The sequence below is a fragment of the Tachysurus vachellii genome, chromosome 2, assembly GCF_030014155.1.
Source record: "Tachysurus vachellii isolate PV-2020 chromosome 2, HZAU_Pvac_v1, whole genome shotgun sequence".
Classification (NCBI taxonomy): domain Eukaryota; kingdom Metazoa; phylum Chordata; class Actinopteri; order Siluriformes; family Bagridae; genus Tachysurus; species Tachysurus vachellii.
In genome coordinates, this window is record NC_083461.1 from 8,838,502 (window position 1) to 8,846,656 (window position 8,155).

Sequence of the window (8,155 nt, forward strand, 5' to 3'; positions counted from 1 at the left end):
TGACCAATGCCTCAACTTTACTGGAGGTTGTATTTACAGTCCTGCTAAACAACTAGATGGCAGTGTATGAGGAAAACTCTGAATAGAAGCCAAACTGTTTCCTATACAGTGCATTTAAATACTTAAAACTTTTATTATAGAATACTTCGGTGGCAAATCGGTCTCTATAGATCATTGATGTTGCAGTTCAGAGAACAAACAGCCCTGGCTATAAAAAATATGATGATTGTGGGGTGCCTTTATGCCATGGACACACTTTTTATATCACACCATGCAATCAGATCAATCAAGATGAGCGTTTTGACCCTATTGTTATGTGACTCCGTCCTGCTATACAACACAGTGGGATACTGTACATTTTAAAGAGCTTTGCTGCCAAGGTTCTGAGAAAATGTCACATATGTCAAAAATGTCCTTTATTTCTCTGAGCTAGCTGCATTGAATAGGTCACACAATTTCTGTTATGTGTCTGCTTCTCCTGTTTAACTGGAAAAGGGCAATCAGGGGTAAGTCACCTACCTCCTCTGTCCTTAGTCTCATCTTTCTCAGCAAGTAATTACCCATTGTTCTGTGGTTCTTGTCTTCATGTAATCAGATGGATCTGGCTCAGAGCCATTAGTCCAAACTCGTGCAGAGCAGCTGTTCTGCCATGAACGAACAGCATTAATCAACTGTGCAGAAGCACCATCAATCCTCTGGGGAGTGTGGCTTTGGTCAGGAAAAAAAAAAGTGAAGTTAAAAAATGACCCCTGTCTATCATTGTTTTAAATTAAGATCTTTTGTATTTGCATTTGGGATTTCTGACCCATACTTCATATATGGATATGAAAGAGACATATAATATTGTTTACCCTATTTTTTAAAAAGTCACTGATATGTGAACATGCAAATAAATTCCAGGAATTGTCTTGTCTACCTGGTTGAGGTAGAGGGAGGATCAGTTTATGCTTAATGTACTACATTTTCCATCATTCTATCTTCACAAATCAAGGCTTGGCTCTCACAGATATGACGCATCAATATTACACGTCCTCCTTGCTTATGCAGATCGTAAGAATTTAGATTTACTAGTTTATAAAATTGCTAACGTCTCATGAGTGTACATAAGTCTCTTTAGAGATTATTATGAAAAATTCAAACTGGTATTTCGAATGAGGAGGGAACTGAAATGACCTTGAAGCTCGAGAAGACTATATGCTACACATACATAAGAACTGACAAAAGGTTTTTGTTGAAGAACGCATGTATGCATATTGCAACCTTCATGTTGCTAAATTGCAATGTATTTACCATTAAAAAGAAGGTTTTCACACTTGCCAACTTTGCTGTGTATTTTCCTCCCTAAAATCCGTCTATTACTCTTCATATTGACATTCAACTGAACGTCTGGCTGGAACTGGCAAACTATATTATATTGATATTAGCTTTGTTTACCAACTAATCCCTGTTCTTTTCTGATAATGTTAATGCATATGAATCTTTAATAAAAATGTATAACAAGTCAATTAATCTTTGTTTAGGCCAAGTACATTAGTCTTCATTCATAAGAAGGAAATATGCAGGGTTAAGAGATAAATGTACAACTGCGTATTTGTGTGTGTGTGTGTGTGTGTGTGTGAGCGTGCGGGTGTGTATGTGTGGGTGGTGGTGCGTAATGTTACTGCTTAATGTATTACCGCAGTGTAATGGAGCCAAATTAAGGATGAGATTTAGTAAAAGCTATTTTTAGGACAAATCTGGTAAAATAGCTATTGTGTGATGCACTGGTATGAGAAAAAGTGGTATTATTTGGAGCAGCAATGATCACATTTGAAGTACTTTCTCATGTACCAAACTGATGGTGCTCCAATTTTTAAAATGCTTTTTCCAGTGTTGGCAAAGGAGCACATGTAATAACAACCCTGTTGGCAAGATGGATTTAAAGGAGTCCAACACTGACCCAACAGAGTTGTTGACAATGTGCCAGCACTGGCTCAATGACAGTTTGCTACAGAACAGTCCAGCCAACAGCAGTCCTGCAGTCAAAAAACTGACAATGGTGAAGAGTTAGAAGATGTTTTTAACACACAGGTGGGAAAAACAATCATTGCACACCTTCCAGCTGAGATAACAAGGTATATATATATATATATATATATATATATATATATATATATATATATATATATATATATATTTGTCTAATCATGTAGCCAATAAGTGTTGATGTGTTCACAAACCCCTATAAATCTACCATTCCCGATACACTCTTACCAACACTATACTGAAAAATAACATTGCTGAATGTATTTAATTAGTACATCGTTTCCATTCGATTGAATTGAGTTACATCAATCTTTTTTTTTTTTTGGAATATCCGAGATAATTTGATCATATAAATGACTAAACCCTAAATAAAATCGTATAACAACCTTAACTGAAGCAGTAGTTTATGTCAGTACTACTTGAGTTGATCACACTCACTCTACATAATTCAATCTAGTAATTACAAACTCATTTACATTAAGTTTAGTAGAAGAATGAAAATGATGAGAACTTAGTATTATTATGTAAATGTTACATAATATCTTCTATTAAATCTACGTGACAGCATATTCCATTTTATTCAGTGTTCATACTATACTGGGTTACTTTCTTTGTCAATACTGTGTAAAGAGTAGGACATCACTCAAATAATAGTGCACTGGTGGAGGGGGACCTGATAAAATTACCAATGAGCTATATTGTGTGTGTGTGTGTGTGTGTGTGTGTGTGTGTGTGTGTGTGTAAGAGAGATAGAGAGAGAGAGAGAGAGAGAGAGAGAGAGAGAGAGAGAGAGAGAGAGATCTATGAAAAAGGATGAAGAAGAATGAAATCTATCAAGTATTAACTACGTTATATGACGTCCATTTCCTAACAACAAGACAGCACAGATACAATAAAAGCCAACTGGATCATCAAGGGAGAAATCAAACAGAACAGATATAGCAAAGATCATCTTTATGTGAGTCCCTGACATGATCATTGTGCAATTATCATTCTGCATAAACAAGCAACAACAGATAAATAACTGTCTAAGTAAATATGTCTATATACGATTAAGTTTTTGTATTGCAATACCAATACACAGCTATAGAGCTTTTATGGCAGTTGACTGTGTGAAAGAGCTGCTGTTAAATCATGTTTTTCATCTCAGTAGCAGAGTGGCACATGGATACTGCTTCACTGCTACCTGATTTAAATTCTCAGCCTTCTTCAGTATGGCTCCTCTTTGGAGCTATTTCCATATTTCCCCTGCAGGGTCACATATTAAAACCTGCCAAGCGTTTTTGGGAACAGCCTTGCTGAAAGGAACTTGATTTTCTGTAAATTTCAATCCAGGTTGTGCATTAGGCTGCCAGTGTGCATATTTTTCCCTTGTACCTTGTACCATGTCCCAGGTTTTTTTTTTTTTTTTTTTCTGTTACATTAGATAGCCAATTTTGTTATACCTTCTCATGGTTGTAACTTTATTCCATGTTTTTCCTCCTATTTATCTATTTATTTATTTATTTATTTGTTTGTTTATTTGTTTGTTTGTTTGTTGATTTAAACACATTTATTTATATTAACATATTTATTATTTTTCCAATTTTGTTTTCAATTATGGAGCTAGCTTCCATAGCTTCCGTAACTCCTTATCTTTGTCCCAAAGTTGCATACTACAACACCCACAATGCTCAGCCAACAACCTCATCACATAACCCCCAGTCACACTCCTACACCAGTACATGGCCACTCGATTACAAATGGCATTCACCTGTTTGCAATTAGACTCAAACTTCCTTTAAATATCCCTGACAGTGAAGCAGACGTTTTGATGTGAGATGTTTATTGTGTCTGAAATGAAGCCATAGCTTAGTTTTTTGCCTGCTATAATGTCTGTTTTGTATAATCCCTGCATGCTGTTGGCTCTTTCAGAATGCCTTGGCATTTTTAGTTCTACAATTTTTATGATTTTATGAGGGTCAGTGTTACGTCCCATATTATTATTTGTTTTCAGGAATGGTATTTTGTTTTTGTTTTCTTCCCTTTGTTCGTTCTGTGTCTTAACTTTTGTTTTAGCAGGGCGATGCGACTACCTGCATGGTCAATATGTGTCTGCCAATCACCGTGACGACAACGTGCGGATTCACCAATGAGGTGAACATTCCCTACTGTTGATTAAAAGGCGCACCTGCGGGAGCTCTCTGGCATGCCACAATTGTTGTATTGGTTGTTTGGTCGTTGACTCGCGTGCTTGTTTTGCCATGTACCATCCTTGCATTAATTTGTTATTAAGTCGGTGTTCTTTGAGTCAGTGTTTCGTGGCTCAGTTTTGGTCTTGTCTCTCTGGTGTTTCCTGCGGTTTGTTATCTGGTTGATCAAATGACAGTACTAAACGGGGGAAGAGACAAAGACCAGGTAGGACGTCACGTGACCTACATGTGCAACACTGAGCCATTGATTGCTGTCTGGTACACTGGGTTAGTGACACGTGCCACTCTTTGTATTTTTGTTTCTAGTAAGTGTAGTGTATTTAGGGCGTCTTGGATGCAGAGGATTTTTCTTTTTGTTTAATGGATGGGTTATTGTGATGGTTGAGTTAGATAAGAAGTTTTGTTTCCTGTTTAGTAAGTTTGGTTATGTTTTGTTTCTTTCTTTGATTTGGCACGGTCTTGTTCTTTTCTCTTGTCCCCGTTCTTTTGAGTTATTTTTGGGTTTTGTTATCAACTGTATATAGTTCGTAAATTTATGTACACAAAATGATTTGAGGTAATTGGTAATGGTTCACCAAAATAAGAAATCAAGGTTGACTTTTTGGTTTCCAATTATTTTTCCAGAACACGTTCAGTGTTTTAATGTTGCACCCTTGTTCCCTAGACAAAAAAAAAAAAAAAAGTTTGTAACAGTCAGGCTTTTGTCAAATATTTTCCAACAAGTACAGCACAAGCAATGTGCACAATACAACAACCATTAAAATGGATATATTACAGTTTCATATACAATATGCACACCAAAAGAGTTGAAGTTTAATGCACATTTTATGCGTTAGGAATAAATTCCAGTTAGACCAATTCTGACTAGATACTAACTGGTATAGTACGTAGTGATTCACAGATAAAAAATTAATGAATAATCATTTATTCATTAAGGACATATTTGCCAGTAGTCACTATTTAGCAAATGGTTAACCAGGTAAGGCAGCATCTCAAAACTGAATATTAATAGAATGATGTTTACAGATGGAAATCAAAGAAAAACTACTTATAATTAATTAATCACATTTATCAGTATGCCTTTCCTGTTGGCCATGCCATTTAATGGAGATTGGCCACTGACCTCTTTCATGCATGTTGCTTATTTTATGCTATAACACTGCAAATGGTGGTCCAATTTGACAGGCAGCATCTGTGATTGTGACGCTAACACAGCTGCTCTCTTCGTAAGAGACGACTATACAAGCCATGGGCTGAATTCCAAATAGGTCACTATGTGGCTTTGTGTAAAATCCATCAGAAAATCAATGCATTTCCATGAGCGTATTAGGCCACAATATAGTAACTTGAACATACTATTTACATAATGTCTCATATTTAAGTACTCTATTTCTGCTATGTTACAAATTTACTGACATTAATCTACAGTTATTTTACAATGGTAAAGGGTGAATAAACAGACTAGAGCAATTTTTTGTTAATGCTATGATGAGAGAGGCAGTGAATGTAAACAGCACATTGTTTGGTGTATAAATAGTTAAAATTAGCTTCTGGTGAGCAATTAAGTGCAGACAGTTTGCAGTTAGACAATAAGATAGAAATGTGATAAAGATGGTAATTCTGTGACAGAAAAGCAAACATTAATACATTTGTGGGGAGAAAAGAAATTAAATCCAATTCACAAATGGAATTTTGTGTTATTACTCTCTCACTCATTTTCTACCGCTTATCCGAACTACCTCAGGTGTCATCAGGCATCAAGGCAGGATACACCCTGAATGGAGTGCCAACCCATCGCAGGGCACACACACACACTCTCATTCACTCACACACACACACACTACGGACAATTTTCCAGAGATGCCAATCAATCTACCATGCATGTTTTTGGACCGGGGGAGGAAACCGGAGTACCCGGAGGAAACCCACGAGGCACGGGGAGAACATGCAAACTCCACACACACAAGGTGGAGGTGGGAATCAAACCCCGGCCCTGGAGGTGTGAGGCGAACGTGCTAACAACTAAGCCACCGTGCCCCTTGTGTTATTACTGATTTGAAAAAAGAAAAAAAAAGAAAAATAAATAAACCTTTGCTGAATTAATCTGATGCTTCATGCAGGCCTCTGTCGCACATGTATGAAAATTTTTATATTTATATTTTTTATATATATATTTACATTTTTATGTTATATTTTAAATTTTATATAAAAAAAGTTTTATATGTTTTAATTTAAGGTCACATTTCATCGGTGAGTGTTTTCAGTTGTTTTTTAGTTTGGAATAATCTGAATACTTCCCCCATTAGCGTTCATTTATTTCTCTTATACTTTACACTTTGTTAATTTCAGCATTCAACAAACTGGTCAAACACAATAAACATTTCCCTTCTGCCATATTCTCTGTAGGTAATTACCTCTCAACAGTCTTTTCAGCACAGAGGAAATCCACTTTACTTTCACATCAGGCATGAACAAGGCAAGCAATTTTCTAGATATGAAAAGCATGCCTCTCATAGGTGACACCATCAATCATAAAGCACCAGCTCTTTCCCAAACAGCCCAGTGTAACCATTTTCACCCAATTTCCTTTTCTTAGCTTCAAACATAAGCACATTAAATGAGCAACAGTGTGCTGATTATATACAGATCGTTAGTGGCAATAAACACAGTGTAGCTTGATTACATAGCTGCTTTTCTTTTTTCAGAATCACATTTTTTGCTCTAAATATGATTGAATCCCTGACATATCAGGGATTCAGCAGATTCTACATGGTGCTATTGGACAAATATTGTAATCCACATCTATTTTCTGACCGAAGACTGCTAGCAAAGTAAAGCATCTAATAAAACAAAACAAAATATAATGATAACATCCCTTATGATATCAATTACACACACAAGGAAACAAAATTTTTTATGCTTTAATTCATTAAAACCATCAATGAAATTGTTCTTAAATCATTAAAAAGAGTAAAAATACTGCATGACAAAAATAGAGTTATGTTTAGGACTAATGATTCGTATATTTATGTTTATAATCAAAGTGAAACTTGTGTGATTATCTGTCTGTACTATACATGCAAAATAATGTCTCTAAGACTGCTTGTGCTCCCGATTCCCAACACAATATTTAATCAGTTCCAACAAGTTCCCATATCTCATTAAAGTCTTCTACCTGAACTCATAAACTACATGCTTGAGAACTTCCAGTTTAAGCATTTGTAATTATTAAACCAACTCGGGTAATTGATGCTAATCTTCTGCACGGATAACATTCAGATCTGCCATAATTACAAAGCTGTATTGAACCATAATTAACATGCACATCAAAACTATAAACTATAAACACCGCCATGTTTGGACAATTTATACGCCAGACATTGAGATTGCTTTATTGAATTTTTGTTTGTGTTTTTTTTTTCCTTAATCTATTCCTATCAGAATATGATCAAAAAGAAAAATGGGAATGGTAGGAAGAATAGAGATAGGATTTGTCGGTTAATTCCTATCTATGTTTGTACAAGGCAAATAATGTCATGGCATGGTTTCATCCATGGAGGAATGAAAATTTCATGAGCACCACCGCTTTAAGTGGAACCACTTGGCTTCATTTTAGTTTTTCTTCTTGAAGAGGTCTGCATATCTGTACTTCTCTTTGAATTAAATGAAAGCTGAACAATAAGCCTGGGCAAATACTGTAGAGAATTGAATTATATTTACTATTATAACCTATAGTACATGCAGCACTAGTGCTTTGTACCCTATAGCTCTACAGAGCAGAAAATTCAGTATCTTCCTGTGATGCACATTAGTGCAAAGAACATAAAACTTTTAGATTTTCATATTCAGCAACCCAATAATTAATTCAGTACTATTTTTTTTCTGAGCATATGAGCTTTGTTTTGCTTTCTAATGGATCCCTTAAGGGCTCTGTGCAT